General features: G+C 56.8%; 1 protein-coding gene across 5 annotated transcripts in view; it reads left to right on the forward strand.

Moving 5' to 3' along the window:
- The first annotated feature begins 501 nt into the window (after positions 1–501).
- SRC (SRC proto-oncogene, non-receptor tyrosine kinase) overlaps positions 502–16,392 on the forward strand; it is a 55,443-nt gene continuing 39,552 nt past the window's right edge. For 4 of the 5 annotated variants that reach the window (XM_043479188.1, XM_043479187.1, XM_043479189.1 and 1 more), the window contains exon 1: positions 503–828. The gene's annotated coding sequence lies outside the window, so the exon portion shown is untranslated. Of the gene's footprint in view, positions 829–16,392 lie in introns of all 5 variants that reach the window. The other variant, XM_043479191.1, reaches the window with a different exon arrangement.

Genomic DNA, 16,392 nt, shown 5'->3' on the forward strand with positions numbered 1-16,392 from the left:
TTTTTTTTTTCTGATGCACATTAAAATGAATGCATATCTATTAAGATAAAAGTGTTGCTCCTTACCACACTGTCCTGCCTGCCTCAGTCCCCAGTTTGGGAAATTCAGGTCAAGGCCAGGGTCCAAGACCTGGTTCTTGTGAGTCCCTTCTCTGTGCCTCAGTTTCTTCATCTGTAAAATGGGGGTGATCATTGGCCTACCCAGTCCACTTGGTTGGTAGAAATAGATCCTAAAGTTGACCTGAACAGCTTAGCGTGGCACCTAGTAAGGAATGAGTGCTCCATCAGTGCTGCTGTTACTGATTATTAGTAATAATTTCATGAGAGGTAGATTTGGGGTCAGTTGGATGGATGGGTTGGGAGGAGTCGGGGAGGGCATTTTGGCTTGAGAGCTGATGGGTGGGTGCCCCATGGGTAGGGAGCACTCTCAGGGCGGGGTGGGGGGCGGGGCTTCCGTGCCCGGTTCCCCCGCCCTTCCATTCCCTGGCCCCGGGACCCCGGGCGTGGGGAGGCCGCGCGCGGGACTCTCCCAGGTCACCGGCGGGGACCGGTCCCGGCACGCTTCCTCCTTCCTCCCCCTCCCGGCGGCCTGCCGGGCCCCTCCTCCCAGCCCGCGCGCTCCCTCCCTCCTCTTCCCCTCCCCGGGCCGCCGCCTCCTCCTCCTCCTCCGCCTCCCTTTCTCTCTCGATCTGTCTCTCCCGGCCCGGAATCCATTCCGGCCCGGGAGCCGGAGCGGCCAGGCCGCCGTGTGCCCGAACCCCTGGCCGTCCGGCTGTCCGTCCTCCGGTGCGTCTGTCTGCCCGGTGCGTCCGCCTGCCCGCCGGTCCAGGTGAGCGCCCCCCGCCCCTCCGCTGGCCCCGGCTCCCGGCCCGCGTGAGGGAGTCCCCCGGCCGGGGACCACCCTGGCGTCCGATCGCTGGGCCGCGGGGGCTCCTGCCCCCTCCTCCAACCCTCACCCCTCGAGCCGAGCTGCGATCCCGGAGCGCAGGGCGGGCGCACCGGGACTTGTCTGGCGCGGCCTTTTGTTGTGATGCCGCGAGGGGGAGGGGGCTGGGTGGGGGGCGTAGGGGTCTTGTCCGCGCGAGGATCCCCCCTCCCGCTCACCCTCCCTCTGCGGGCCCCCTGAGAGCAGCGAGCCGGGCCTGAGCCCCCAGGCCAGGTCTAGGCCAAATCTGAAATCTGAACCAGTCGGCGCCGCCTCTGGCCGCCGCTACCCAGCCTGGCGCCCCCAGCCTGGGATGGAAGGTGGAGAGGGGCCGGCAGGGTGGGCCTGGGGGGCGCCGGGCAGGGGATGCCTGGCCAGGACACCAGGATCTCCTTGTCCTCGTGGGGCCTTGGGTAGGGCCTGGTGCTGCTGGCCTGGAAAGGACTGGGCCAAACTGTGTTTGGTCCCAGCTGCCCACAGCCCCCAGGCTCGTCTCTGGGCAGGCCCTACCTCTCCTCTTCTCAGAAGTTGGCAAAAGTTTAAGATTTCGCCACCAGGCTGGTCCATCCGCCTGCCTGGGCTGGGGTTGGTGGTGGGTTTGAGTCCCAGCGGGGGCCACCACTTTCTTGCCCTGCTGTGCTTCCTCAAGCAACTGCCTGCCCTCTCTGAGCTGGGGGCCCTCATCAGGTCCAGCGGCGAGCCTGGCTGGGCTGGTGGAAGGACTGGGTGAACAGAGGGGGCCCACCTGTGGGGTAGCAGTTCAGCCTCTGGGGCCTTCAGGCAGACTTGAAAGTGGACAGAGCCGGTGTGGCCTGTGCTGAGGCGTCCCCGGCTTCAGGGACACTGTCCAGCTGGGGCAGTGGTCTCTGGATCACCTGGGGTGACTCCAGGCCTGGCTTCAGTCAGCTGAGATCAGACTTGATTTCAAGAATGGAGCAGGTTGATGCTATTGCTGACCCTTATCTTGGCTTTCTGGCTGGAGAGACAAGACCTAGGCTTCTGGTCACACTGGGTTACCTGGGCCAAAGGACCGCCCCTCTGAGTCCGCTTGTGTGTGTGGTGGGTATCCCCAGGGGAAACCAGTAGGCACTTCTGCAGGTAGGGCCTTGGCATGTAGTAGGTGTTCAATAAATGAGCACGGTGCTGGATGAATGGCCTGAAACAGATGGGCATGAGATGAGATGGCTGGCTCTTGTGGGGCTTATCCCAGAAGAGGGTGGATTTGTGTCCCCAAAGCCACCTCCTAACCCCTTGAGGAGGAACCAGCTTCAGTGCAGTCTTGCCGCCCAGCACTTGAGACAACTCGCTTCTCCTTCTGGCTTCAGTTTTGTTCAGTATAAAATGGGCCCATGAGAATGATAGCTGCTAACATCTACCGAGGACCTCCTAGGAGGTGGGGACTTTTGTGTATCCCCTTTTCGCTGGGGAAGAGACTGAGGCTCTGAGAGCGGAAGTGACTTGACCGAGCCACACAGTTTGAAGTTGGAATGAGAGCCTAGAGCCCAGAGTCCCCCGGTCTGGCTGCCCTTGTTCCCTTCCCGTGATGGAGGAATGGGTGTTTCTCAGTATGGGACCAGGCACTCGACAGTGTTGGAAAAGACTCCGATGAGTGATTGTGTAGAGGCCACGAGGCCCTTTGGGTGAGGTGGTGTGCCGTGGTGATGTGGTCTTTCCACCCAAGGAAATGATTTACAATGTGTCACCTCTCTCAGCTGACTGCCTGCCTGGGCCCTCCTGTGTGACCCCTGGGCCTTTGCTCCTGAAGGTGTCCCCGCAGGGAGTGCCCTCTCCTCTAAGAGTTGCTTGTCTGCTTTTGCTCTTTAAGGCTTCGTTTAAGGCCCACCTCTTCCAGGAAGGCCTCCCGGCTTTCTCCTCTCCCCTAGCCTCTTCCCAGGTGTGAAGTATCCCCAGCTCATAGCCAGTTCCTGCTTTGGCTTCTACCCTGATTGTGACCTGGGAGTGGTGGGGTGGTGGGTGGGGGGAGGTTGTCTGGCTCTCTCAAACCCCAGGAGCCAGGAAGGAGATGGTTCAGTGGCCTGTGACCAACCACCCATTCCCTGAACCTCAACTGACCCCGTTTTCCCAAACCGGCTGAGATACAAGCATCCATGGCCCTGTATTGAGTACCTATGATGTTCTAGGAGCTTTGATCTTGAGCTGAGCAGTGTGTGATGGGTTAGCAGTGGGAGCTGTAGGAGACCTTGGGAGGCTTCCAGGAGGTGGTGACCAGGGGTGGGGGGGAGCAGCATTTTCCTCAACAAGAAGGGGACACAGTTCTCTTTCTTCCTTTCAGTTCAGACATGTCCCAGGGCCCCTGGGGGAGGCTCTGGGACGTGTGTGGGAGTGGTCAGCCTGGGTGGGTCCTTGCTGGGGAATTGTGAACAGTCCTGGCTGCCCAGAAATGTAAGTCTAGAGGGTGAGCCAAGTATAATAGCAAACAAGTTACCAAGTAAATGAATATATAATCACAAAGGTGATAAGGGTTCAGAGAGAGAGATGTGCGGTGCAGAAGAGTCGTGAAAGAAGCATGGAGGAGTCCGCCAGGCACGGAGTTGGGGGTAGGGCTTACCAGGCAGAGGGAACTCATGTGCAAAGGCCCTGAGGCAGGGAATGTGTGCTGTTCTGGAGAAACAATGGGAAAGCCTGTGAGTCTAGAGCACGGAAAATTAAGGCGAGCAGATGAGAGGTGAAACGAGGGGATATTATCAGCCAGGCTGGGCCATGTGGGGCCACATGGGCCTTGGGAAAGAGTTTGGCCTCCGTCTTCACACGAGGCGCTGATTGGTGTCCCCTGTGCGAACAGCTCCATCTTGGAGACCAGGGGGTTCAGAGCTGACCAGGTCACCTGGGAGAAGTAAATATGTGGGCTGGACTCCATGTATTCTGTGGGGGCCTAGATCAGGTGTCAAGAGGAAGAGGCATTGGAGGCTGGGCTTTGAAAGTAGAGTAGGAGTTCGGTAGCAGGAAAGCAGGCTCAGAGGTTGAGAGCCAGGGGTAGGGGCAGTGCCGCGCAGAGTGGCTGGAGGCTGGGAGCAGGAAGGGGTCGGCTGGGGAAATGCAGACTAAGGTACAGTAAGGACTCAGGAGTCAGACACACCTGCATTCAAGTTCTGACCGTGCCTGCTTGCCACGTGTCCTTGGCTCGTTCATCCTATCTTTCTGAGACTTACCTTCCTTGTCTTGAAAATGGGAAGAATAAATATCTCCCTATGGGTTGAGGGTTCAAGGAGGGCTGTAAGCCTAGTGCCTGGAACCAGCTGGTGCTCAGTGGGACCTGCCTTGTGCGGTGTGAACACTGGGTGGGTCAGTTGCCCTGATGAGTTGACCCCTCCCCAGCTGTCCCGTGAAGGCTTCGAGGGGATGAGCTCGCTAATTCTGAAGGTGCTGACCTCAGAAAGGATATTGGTGGTCAAGGCCATCCGTACACTGGGTGACTAGAGTCCTGCCTTGCCCTGTCTGTGTGAGGAGGCTGAGTTGGGGAGAGCTCTGTGGGTCCAGCCTGTCCCAACTTTTGGAAAGCTTGCCTTCAGTGATATTAGCCCATTTTCCACCTGTGAATACTGAGACCCGGAGAGGGAAGGCACTTGGTAGGGTCTCCCAGTTGCCAAGTGACAGGGCTGAACCTGGGCTTGGGGCTCTGGGCTCCTAGTCCAGGGCAGGGCCTCCCGTGCCTCTGTAGGCCTAAGAGACCCTTCAGAGGCCTCCGCCCCCTGCGCTGGGCCTTTTGACCAGAGCCTCATTTCCTGCCTCAGCTGTGTGGCCACTCGGCCTCTATCTCTCTTGGGCTCCCCCAGCCCTTTACTTCCCCTCCGCTGCTCCTCCCCACTTATCTCCCTGGTAAACCACTCTGGTCTCCAGTTGAGCCCCTAGAGGGTTGGGGGCCACTTCCTTTGGGGGCACCTCAATTTCCTCATCTATGAAGTGGAATGGTATGAGTCACGGCTCCTGGGGTGTCCCAAGGGGACTGAAATAAAGTGTTTAGCACACATTAGCTGGATGAATAGGGGCGGGAACAGCTAGACACATGGTCGAGTCCATCGTTTTCTGGCAGCTAACACCCGCTTCCTGTGCCTCAGTTTCTGAAGCTATAAAATGGGCATGGGGCTTGCACTTAGTAGGGCCAAAAGGAGGAGGAGGTGAGGCCATAACCTAGGCTCTCACCTGGTGGCTGGCTCTGCATCTCTATTTCTGGGGAGGGTGACCCCGGAGGTACCTCCCTTGTGTTCAAGGCCCCGTTCCCAGCTGTCTGTCCAAAGGCAGATCACTCAGCCTCTCTGAACCTCAGCTTGTGCACACCTCCCTCCTTAGGATTAAATCAACAAATGTCTCCCAGCAGTTGAAACTACTGGATGTCCAGTAAATGTTACGTCTTTCTTCCTTCCCCTCCCTTACGTGCATGCTAAAGTCACTTTAGTCGTGTCTGAGTCTTTGCAACCCTATGGCTGTAGCCTACCAGGCTCCTCTGTCCATGGGATTCTCCAGGCAAGAATACTGGAGTGGGTTGCCATGCCCTCATCCAGGGGATCTTCCTGACCCAGGGATCGAACCCGTGTCTCTTATGTCTCCTGCACAGACAAGTGGGTTCTTTGCCACTAGCTCCACCTGTGAAGCCCTCCCCTCCCTTGGGGAGGACTCAGATGTTACCCAATCTAGGAATGGCCCGAGGTCTCAGATCCCCCAGACCTGGACTGCTTTGTTAAAAAACATGCTGAGGCCCAGTCTGAGGCTTCATGGGAAAGAGTGCTGTGATAGATTAGTAACGTCAGATATCACTGTGTATGTGCCGTGCGTTTGTCATTCCTGATCTATTCTGAGCTTCTCTTTTCACAGATGGGGGAATTGAGGCCAGAAAGACCCAGGACATAGTATTCAAGCAGGGTGAAAAATGCACATCTATCTTCATCCAGGGTTCTCCCCACCCAGCCAGCTTGTTCGCAATACAGCCCCACAATACACTGCAGGGGGCGGGGAGGCTGAGTCAAGGAGTCGATGCTTGGGGAAGATCCTGGAGCTGGAAGTCAGAACCCCAATTTCCCCGCTCCTTGCTGCAAGACCTTGAGCAAGTGACTTCCCCTCCAACCTGGGCCTCAGTTCCTCTCCTCCTTTTGAAACTGTCCAGCAAAGTTCCAGAATAAAATGAGAAGCCAGAGAGGAGAAGTAGCCCAGTGATCTTGTCCAAGTCTCTTTGTGATCCGTTCCTCAGGTTCCTTATCTGTCTGGTGAGGGCTCTTCCCTCCTGAGGTTCTGAGACAGGGATCCTAGCCGGGATTCTCCAGGGCCTGGCCCCGGCTGTGTCCTTATTGATGCTGGCTGGGCCTGGGGATGTCAGCGGGGCTGGGGGCTGTTGAGAGGTGGAGGGGGGGTGGGTCTTTGGGGTCCTCAGACCTGCTGGGCTGTGAGGCAGATGCAGGCAGACTCCTGCTGCTAGGGGATGGAAATTGGGGTTGGAGTGGCATCTGGAAGCTTGGTCTACTCTCTCAGGGTCTGCTTATCTTCTCTCTGTCTTGTTTTGTTGTTTAGTCGCTCAGTTGTGTCCGACTCTTTGTGACCCTACAGACTGTAGCCCGCCAGGCTCCTCTGTCCGTGGAATTCTTCAGGCAAAAATACTGGAGTGGGTGGCCATTTCCTTCTCCAGGGGATCTTCCCGACCCAGGGATCGAACCCATGTCTCCTGCATTGGCAGCAGATTCTTTACCACTGAACCACCTGGGGAGCTCCTCTTTCTGGCTGCTTTATCCAAATTCTCGGTCTTGACTTTTACTCTATCTGATGTCAATGTCCAGGTCACAGCAAGGTGACTCATTCCATCCTTTGTGTCATCCGGGGGTGGGAGGAATTTTTGTTTCTATTACACAGAAGAGGAAACTGAGGCTCAGAGAGGCCCAGAGCTGGAGCCACAATCACCCATCCGAGTGTGAGCCCAGATTTCTGGCTTCTGGTTGACGTGTAGCATCTGAGTCCCACTGAATGAGCTCAACTTATCTGAAGTCTTGCCCTGGGAATAGCATGGATGTGTGGCTGGGCTGACAGGCGATCCTGCCTCCCTGAGCTTCCAGCTCTGGCTGGTGGATCTCCACTCAGATCTTGAATCCTGGGACTTGCAGGGATCTCCCAGCTCCCAGGATCAGCATAGCATGGGTGTTCTGTGGACGCTACTTCCACTCAGAGTTTTGGAGCGAATGGGTTCTGGGTTCAAGTCCTGGCTGGGCCCCTTGTCTGCCGTGTGTAATTGCGGGGAAATGATGGCTCTGAGCATGAGTCTCCCCATCTCTGATGTGGGGGTGGCAGGGCCAGTGCAGCTTTGAGCAGGTGGCGTGAGGGTCAGGCGAGCCAATGTGTGTCTGCTCTGGCGCAGGGCCCGCATGCAGTCCCTGCTTACGGTTTCTGAGTGCCTGTGATTGTGAAGGTAATTCCGTGATGAGGCGGGAATTCTGGGTCTCTGCAGGCTGGCGGATCCAGGAACCCTGAGGCCTGAGACTGGACGCCCGTGTCCAGGCTTGTCCACTGGGGCGGGGATGGGGGCGGGGAGGTTAACTATAGACAGACGGGTTTGGTGGCCGCACCAATTGGAAGCCGCCAGCATCCTCCAGCCTCCCTGAGCCCACCTCCCGCCTCAGCGCCTGCCCTCCTGTGGCTTGTGAAGGCCTTTGAGTGTCCTGAGCCCTGGTATTCAAGGACTCGCTTACTGAATGGGTCCATTTCTCCAAAAGTGGCTGCTATTTGAGCGCTGCGTGCTTTGCATCTTTGCCCGCTGGGCCTGGAGTCAGGGACTGTCACCGCTCTTGTGATTTGGGGGAGACACGGCTGAAGCTGAGAGAGGCTGGAGGGGCCCAGGGCCCACAGCAAGGGCTCCTGGACGTGGCGGTGGTCTGGACCGCGCTCTTCCCTCCGTTCCGCCCTGTCGCCTCCCAGTTTCCTCTTTCACTCAGGTGACCCGTTAGCCTTTCTCAACCATCGGCTGTCTTCCTGCCGGCCCCAGGCAGTCCAGCGTCCAGGCTTTGACTCTGCGGGTCCTGCTGCCAAGCGTTCCCGCCCTCTCCCGCCATCTCCATGTGGCTGAGATGTCTCTGCCTCTGGAAAGTTCTGGCTGACCACCCTCTGCCCTAACCCAAGTCTACACTTTCCAAGCTCCTCTGTTCCCCTGCCCCCATTCTCTGTCTTCTCTCGTGGCTCTAGCACATTCTACCTTAGATGGCAAGTCACAGGATTCTTCTTGCCTCTGAGGGAGTACAGTGATCGTCATCACTCTCAAGGGTGCCACGCTTTGCGGTTTACCAAGCACTTTTCACCATCACCTTTGATCATCCCCAGCAGGGCTGGGAGGGGGACAGACCATCTAATAATCTTCATTTGGGGAATTCCCTGGTGATCCAGTGGTTCGGACTCTGTCCTTCCATTGCAGGGGTTCAATCTCTGGTCAGGAAATTAAGATCCTATAAGCCTCGCAGCCAAAATAAAAAACCCAGCAGACTTCATTTGGCAGGATGAAGACATGGAGGTCTCAAGGCAGGATCATGCCAGGCACTGCTCTCTCCGCGTAGGCAGGCTGAACTGAGCCGCCCTCCCTGCATACGCTCTCAATCCTTCCAGGGAGGAACTCCTCCCTCAGGGCCCTGTGAAAGCCTTGACTTAGTAGCAAAAGGAGGAGCCAGAAGTTCAGAGAGGTTAAGTGATTTGTCCGCGATCACACAGCCTGGAAAGCTAGCAGGGCTCGGAGGGTTCCCTTTAGGAATTAGAGAAGAGGTAGGCTGTACCCCACTTCCTGCCCCTGCAGAGCAGAGAATCAGATACAACCCAGATCCTGGAGGAGCAGTGAGCTGTCGGCCCAGCCCTGAAGCTTCTTTCCTGATCACAGAGTTGAGCGCTCGCTCAGTGGCAGATGAATGTCCGTGTCCCGTCCCCACAGCGTCCCTGCGAGGCAGCAGTTCTGGCCCCATTTTACCAAAGAGGAAATAGAGGCTCAGAGGAGCAAAAGGACAGTGGCTTGGGTGCGGACCCAGGGCCTCCTGAATACTGCAGGCCTGCCCTGCCCCATCCTCTCTACCTCCTGCCTGACCCCTAACCTCTCATCCAGCCCCTCCCCACTGTTCCTCTCGGGGCAGCGTGAAGGCCAGGAGACTCCTCTGGAAAGCGCCCCCACCGTCCGCAGCCCCACAGGCCTCTCCTCTGCCTCCATGCTAGCTCTGTGACTTTGTGAGTCAGCTCACCATTCCATGCCTCAGTTTCCCCATTTGAAAAACAGGCCTGATGGCAATATCTGTATCACAGACTTGTTCTAAGGATCAAGTGAGGCATTATGCGTGATGCTCTGAGCAATGCCAGCATGTGGGAAATGCTCAATACGTGTTGGCTGTTGCTTTATTATAATTTGTATCAAGCCTTCCCAGGTGGCACTAGTGGTAAAGAACCTGCCTGCCAATGCCGGAGACGTAAGAAATGCAGATTCGATCCCTGGGTCAAGAAGATCCCCTGGAGGAGGGCATGGCAACCTACTCTAATATTCTTGCCTGGAATATCCCACGGACAGAGGAACTTGGCGGGCTATGGCCCATAGGGTTGCAAAGAGTCGGACAAGATTGAAGCAACTTAGAACACATGGGGAGGAATCACAGCTCCAGTCTCCAAATAGGAAATCTGAGACTCAGAGAAAGGAATAGTATCCACCAGGTCAATCCATAGAGGAATGTCACAGCCAGAGAGTTCCGGGGGCACATCACACTTTCCAGATGGGGAAACTGTCTGCTTGTAGGACTCAGTTTTCTCATCTGTACAGAGGGTCTGTGCATATTTGAGGGGAGACAGTTGTATCACATTGCCCCAGGGTGGTTCCTCAGTCCTCAACCGCCCTAAGGGGAAGGTCAGAAGGATGTAGGGGCTCTTGTTCTATCTGGGGTTCTCTGGCCCTGAGCTATGCCAAGTCCCCAAGGCTGGGCTGACCTAGGAAGGTGAACCAGGCCCTGCCAGGCCTCCTGGGTGGTCCTCTGGCTGCCACCACCCAGGTCCCACCACCTTCCATCTGGGCCGCCTGCCTCCCCTGCTCTGTGTCCTGAGCCAATGGCTTCTCTTTTTGAGCCTCAGTTTTCTTATCTGTGAGATGGGGGCAGGAGTCTCTTCCTCATATGACTGTTGGGAAGATTTGATAAGCTCATTCCCCCCAGGGGCCCGCCTGTGTCAGACTTATTCAAAGTGCCCAGTCGATGGCCACAGTGCCAAGGAGGGGCAGAATTCTGACTGACAGCCAGAGCAACAGATTCTGGGCAGAGGATGCAAGTGAGCAAAGACTGGGCGGTGGGGCAGTTTAGGGAGCACGTGGTGGGTAGGTGGGGGCAAGTGGGATTGGATTGGGACTAACCCTGCGGGAGGTGGGCGGGGTGTCTGCACCATCTCCGGCTGCTGTGGTGTTGACCTCCCCACCCGCCAAACTTTAGATCTCCCCTTGCAGCCTTGGGAGCAGCCACCTGCCCTCCCCACCCCCACCCCTGCCAGGTGTTCCCGGAGGCCCTGGAACCAGATGAGCCTCCGTTCTATTTGGGGACAATTCTGCTGTTCCCATTTCTCTCCTGTGCCCTAGTTTTAGAAACAACGTGGGTTTGGTTACCAGTTGGCCGTTGGTGGAAAGCCCCCCTCCCCCACTCCACCCCTACCTTAGACCTGTGGGCAGTGTGGGCAAAATAGGAGTCAGTCCTGCTTCTGGGAGTTGCTCCTGGCTTCTGCCCGTAGGTTCTCCAGGCAGGGAGTTGGCAGCTGGCCTTTGGACTATCTGCTGGTGAGATCTGGGCCTTGGGCTGGGTGCCGGGGACCTCAAAGAGGCACTCTGGGAGCACCCTACACCCCGGGGAGCCAGACACAGCCCCTGATCATGGCCCCACCACCAGGTAGATGCCATATGAACTGGGGCAGCTGTTATGATGCCAGAAGGGCTTTACAGAGGAGGTGATACCTGGCCTGAAGCTTAAAGTGTGAGCAGGAGCTCATGAGGGAAAGAGAAGGGTGAGGACCTGCCAGCAAGGAGAGACAGGGTGAGCAAAGATCTGGGGAAGTGGGGAGGTCAGATCCAAGGCAGTTAGATGGTGATGAGGTTGGTCAGGCAAGGCTTCGGACTGCGACTTCTGGGAGCAGGGCCAGCTTCTTACAGGAGGTGTGAAGGGAGGGTGGAGAGAAGGATCAGACTGGGCTACTGTTGCCAAGTGAAGGCAGCCCACAGAGGCTGGGGTTCAAGATAGGGATCAAGAGTCCCTAGCTGGGACAGAAGGGAGGGGCTGGCCTGGGGTCTTGGAGGAGTGAGTCAGGGAAGACTTCCTGGAGGAAGCGATACATATGACATCCCTGGAAGGATGGAATGGTTCTCTGGGAGCAGGTAGAACTTGTGAAAGGCCTGAAGGTACAGTGTGAGTAGCTCTGCTCTTGTTGGAGCTCAGAGGAACCGCAGAGTTTTCTCCTGGCAGGTGGCTGGTACCAATCAATGGAGGGCTGGGAGTCCCTCCCTGGGGAGTCTACACACTGCCCATGGGCAGCAAGGAGAAGCCACAGAGGAGGGGGTGGCGGTGGTGATGGGCAGGACTGGTTTGCCTGGCCCTGCGGTTAGCGCCCACTGAGGGTAGGCGTCCCGTTGGCACTGTGGCCTTGGTGAAGTGGCCCTGAGGACTGCCCTGAGAGCAGATGGGCCTGGAGAGAAGGTGGGTGCCAGGGAGGCAGATAGCAGGACTAGGATTGACTGGGGAGCGGCGGGTGAGGGGTGGGGGAAGTCTGCCCCCTGGTCTGTCTGCCCGCCCAGCATTTCCCTGTGGACGCCTGCCTGGCAGGAAGTGGTGGAAACGTGTTGGGGCCTGGCCGGCAGATTGCGAAGACACCCTGGGCATGGGCTGGGCATGGAGCGAGGGTTCCGGGTTCAGAGCCCGCCCCCCCCGCCCCTTGTTGGGTAAACCTCGAAAGGGCAGCAGTCTTCTGCTAAGGGTGAAGGACCAGGTGTGGTTGCCCACTTGTACCTCCAAAAAGGCGCCTCCACCCTTCTGAACCCAGAGACAGGGCTAGTTGAGCGCAGGGGCTGAGGATGCTCGTGCCAGGTGGGCTTGGGCCTGAATCCTGGCTTTGCTCTTTGCTGGCTGGGAGACCTTGGCCAAGTGACTTTGCCTCAGTTTCCCCATATGTAAAAATGGGGATCATCCTAGAATCTCCCTCCTAGGGCTCCCAGGGAGGATTAATGAGATTTTAGAAGGCTGTGCCCAGTACCATGCCAGCCCCTGGGATCTGGCTTTGGAGCTGCTAGCTCAGCTGACCGGGGGTGCTGGGACCTGCTGGATGGCTGAGGGGCAGCTTCCGGTCTGCCCCGGGCTCTCAGCACTGAGGACAAAGCCCCTTTGTGGTGGGACAGATGGAGCCTGGGACCACCCCCCTCTTTGGGAACCAGGGGGCCATCTGCCCCTCCTCCTCACCCATTCCCCGGGGTGGGGGGAAAGGAGCTTCCTTAGACCGAGAGGATGGGAAATGAAAGTCAGGCTGTGCAGGAGCAGAGACTCCAGCTGCAGGGCCTGGCTGGTGAGCTTGGGCGGGCCCTTCCCTTTTGTGGGCCACCTTCTCAGAGCCCCGGGCATCTCTGGTAAGTCTCAGGCCTACGGTGTGTTCACTTATTCATCCATCCATCCCTCCATCCATCCATCCATCCATCCATCCATCCATCCATCTATCCATCATCCATCCATTCATCCATCTATCCATCATCCATCTATCTATCATCCATCCATCATCTATCCATTATCCCTCCATCCATCCACCATCCCTCTATCCGTCCATCGTCCCTCCATCCATCCATTTGTGCATTCATCCAGTAATTGCCAAGTACCGACTCCATGCTAGGCCCTATGCTTTGGCCAGTGTCCATTCTGACCAGATGGCCCCCAAGCATCCCAGCTGTGAACTGTTGTGACTGTTACACCCACTGCAGAGAATTCGGCTGCGAGTGAGACAGAAGTGGCCCCGGTCCTCCTCCTCAGACATGTACTCATCCAGCGTGTTATGTCATCACAGCCATGGTCCCCGCTAGAAGGAGAAGTTGAAGGTTCTCACTTGGGGGAGGTCAGAGAGGCCTCCTGTGAGGAGGTGGCTTTTAAAATGAGACTCAAAGAGAGAGCGGAATTGGCTGAGTGTGTTGCTGTTTAAACCGGTAGTTGGGACTGGCCTCTCTGAGCAGGAGACGTTTGAGTAAAGCCCCTGAAGGAAGTAGGCGCTGGTGGAGGGAACATCAAGTGCCAAGGCTCCAAGGCAAGTGTGTATTGGGTTCTTAGGAAAAGGGGAAGTGGCCAGTGTGGGTGGAGCAGGAGAGAGGGGGCGTGGGGCGGGCAGTGTCCACGGGGGCACCTTGGAGGCCCCCCAAGCCCACTCCAAGTCTTTCGTCTTGGAGTGAGGGCTGTGAGGGGCGTTAAGCAGGAATGATGGGTTCAGACAGACGTTTCAGAGACACTCTCTGCAGGCAACCGGCCAGCCTAGGGGGTTGACCTGAGGGATGACTCTGGTGGGAGGGAAGAAGGTGGATTCAGGCTGTGTTTGGAGGTGGGAGTGACAGGGCTTGGAACTGGGTTTCGTGAGGCACAGGAAGAATCACCCTTCCTCTCTTGGGCTGTTGGTGATGCGGGGCTGAGTCTATACCGCACACCACCGGGCTTCCTGTTCCTGTTTACTCCTCTCCCCGCTGATCCATCTGGAGGCACGGAGGCCAAGCAGCTTCTCCGCCTTGTCCTGAGGGCTGGACTGAGTTTTCTGGCTCCTGAAGCTTTATTTATTTTTATTTACTAGAAGAGGAAATTTATTTATTTTTAAATTTTATTTTAGAAAACATTTTGGCCGTACCATGCGGCATCTTAGTTCCCAGACCAGGGATCGAACCCGTGCCACCTGCAGTGGAAGTCTGAAGTCTTAACCACTAGACCACCAGGAAAGTTCCTCCCTTCTGTGGCTTTAAACAATGGTGTACCTTAGGCTTGGAGAAGGAAATGGCAACCCACTCCAGTGTTCTTGCCTGGAGAATCCCAGGGACGGCAGAGCCTGGTGGGCTGGCGTCTGTGGGGTCGCACAGAGTCAGACACGACTGAAGCAACTTAGCAGCAGCAGCAGCAGCAGTACCTTAGGCTAAACTGGCAGGATCCTACCCATTTTATAGATGAGAAAACTGAGACTCAGAGTGATACACCCATGACCTGGGTTACACAGTAGGGGTAGGGTTAGGGCTTGGCCTCTCAGGATTCAGGAAGGCCTATGGATTATGGAAATATGGACCCTGCCCACCTCCTCCAATTCCAGCTATAGATTTCAGGGGGTACCTGAGATTTCTTTCCTACTTTGAGCTGTCTTCTGGAGAGAGAGGCTGCCTGTGTGACCTCAGGGGTGGGGTTGGGGACCTGGACACCAACTTGCCATGTGATCTGGGCCTCAGTTTCCTCTGCTGGGAAATGGGCACAGTGACAGTCCCTACCTCACAGTGTTGTTGGGAGGACCAGATGAAACAGTGCCAGGCACAGAGTAAAGTGTTCAGTAACTACCAGGTATCTTTATTATTGTTGTTTCTGTGGGGAGTAAGGACATGTGTGCAAGTCTAGGCTCTGGCCATGTCCACCCCAGGGGTGGGCTCTGGGGGAGGGCTGGAGTTGACAAGGTGGCCTCTTCTAGATAACTCTGCAGGTTGGGATGGAAGAGAGTCACTGGAACCCATGCCCAGCGCCACTTTCTAGCTGGGGAAATGGTCTGGACCAGCCCGGATTGGCCGAGAGCTGTGCTGCACCTGGGTGCGGAGCAGGGCTTTACACCAGCTTGCCTGCTGCCTTGTTGAGCTCCGACATCGCCTCCTTCCCCGTTTCGGGCTTCCAGGCTGAGGACAGGTCCTAGGGCTTGGAACTGGGTTTCATGGGGCACAGGAAGAATCGTCCTTACTCTTGGGCTGTTGGTGATTCAGGAAGGGACCCCGCCCTTTACAGAGCAGGTCAGGACCTAGGGTCTGGAAAGGGGGTCTCCTTCCTGTCCAGAAAGAAACCTAAAAGCCGCCTGGACTGGAACAGTTCCGTCTCCACGGGGCCGGGGTTAGTGGGAGCAGCACCATCGCTTGCTGAGCCGTCGTCCTCCCGGGCGGGTGGGTCCCCGCTCAGGCCGTGCCCCTCCATCTGCCCGCCGTGCCAGCCCGAGCCTGCAGTGCCCACCCCGCCCCGGCCGCACTGGCAGAGCCGGTTTGAGGCCTGACTGCTCGCGCCGGGAACACAGGATCAGACATGTCCTGGCTGCCCTGGCCGGTGGATGGCCCCTGGCTCACGCTTCACTCACCCTGGCTCATGCAGCAAGCATCCTTGGTACCCAGTCTGTGCCTGAGCCGTGCAGGGCGGGGCTCGGGGCCTAGAGCTGTCTCAGCCTTGCGTGCTGTCCCGAGTAACCAGGGAGGTCAGAGGCTCAGCCACGGGCACAGGCCAGGCAGTGGCAGGAGAGCGCTGTAGTCAGGGCGTAGGTTGTGGGGCTGGGCAAGCCTGGGATGGAGGCCTGTATCCCTTTATCTTAGGGGGCACTGGATAGGACCCATTCATCCCTCCCTCCCTCTGATCCTCCCTCCATCCCTCGTTCCATCTCTCCCTCCTTCCATCCCTCCCTCCATCTACCCCTACCTCCCACAAATATTTACTGGGTGCCAGGGGGCTTCCCTGGTGGCTCAGATACTAAAGAATCTGCCTGCAGTGCAGGAGACACAGGTTCGATCCCTAGGTCGGGAAGATTCCCCTGGAGGAGGAAATGGCAACCCACTCCAGTATTCTTTTTTTTTTTTTCATTTATTTTTATTAGTTGGAGGCTAATTACTTTACAGTATTGTAGTGGTTTTTGCCATACATTGACGTGAATCAGCCATGGATTTACATGTGTTCCCCAACCCGATCCCCCCTCCCGCCTCCCTCCCCATCCCCTCCCTCAGGGTCTTCCCAGTGCACCAGCCCTGAGCACTTGTCTCATGCGTCCAACCTGGGCTGGTGATCTGTTTCATCCTTGATAGTATACTTGTTTCAATGCTATTCTCTCAGAACATCCCACCCTTGCCTTCTCCCACAGAGTCCACTCCAGTATTCTTGCCTGGAGAATCCCATGGACAGAGGAGCCTGGCGGACTATAGTCCACGGGGTCATAAAGAGTCGGACCTGACTGAGCGACTAACACACACTTTGTGCCAGACAATGTTCTAGAAGTGGGAGATTCCACTTCTAGATTCCACTTCTTTGCTTCCGCAAAGAAGCAACAAGGCAAAAATATGTGTTCTCACAAAGCTGACATTCTAGTCGGGGAGATAAAAGCAGAGCAAATAAGGAAAATACGCACATGGTCTGTAAGAACTTGATAGGCTCAGTCGTGTCCGACTCTCTGCGACCCCAGGGACTGCAGCACGCTAGGCTTCCCTGTCCTTCACCATCTCCTGGAGCTTGCTCAAACTCATGTCCATTGAATCGCTGA

This window comes from Cervus canadensis, chromosome 10 (genome assembly GCF_019320065.1).
Source record: "Cervus canadensis isolate Bull #8, Minnesota chromosome 10, ASM1932006v1, whole genome shotgun sequence".
Classification (NCBI taxonomy): domain Eukaryota; kingdom Metazoa; phylum Chordata; class Mammalia; order Artiodactyla; family Cervidae; genus Cervus; species Cervus canadensis.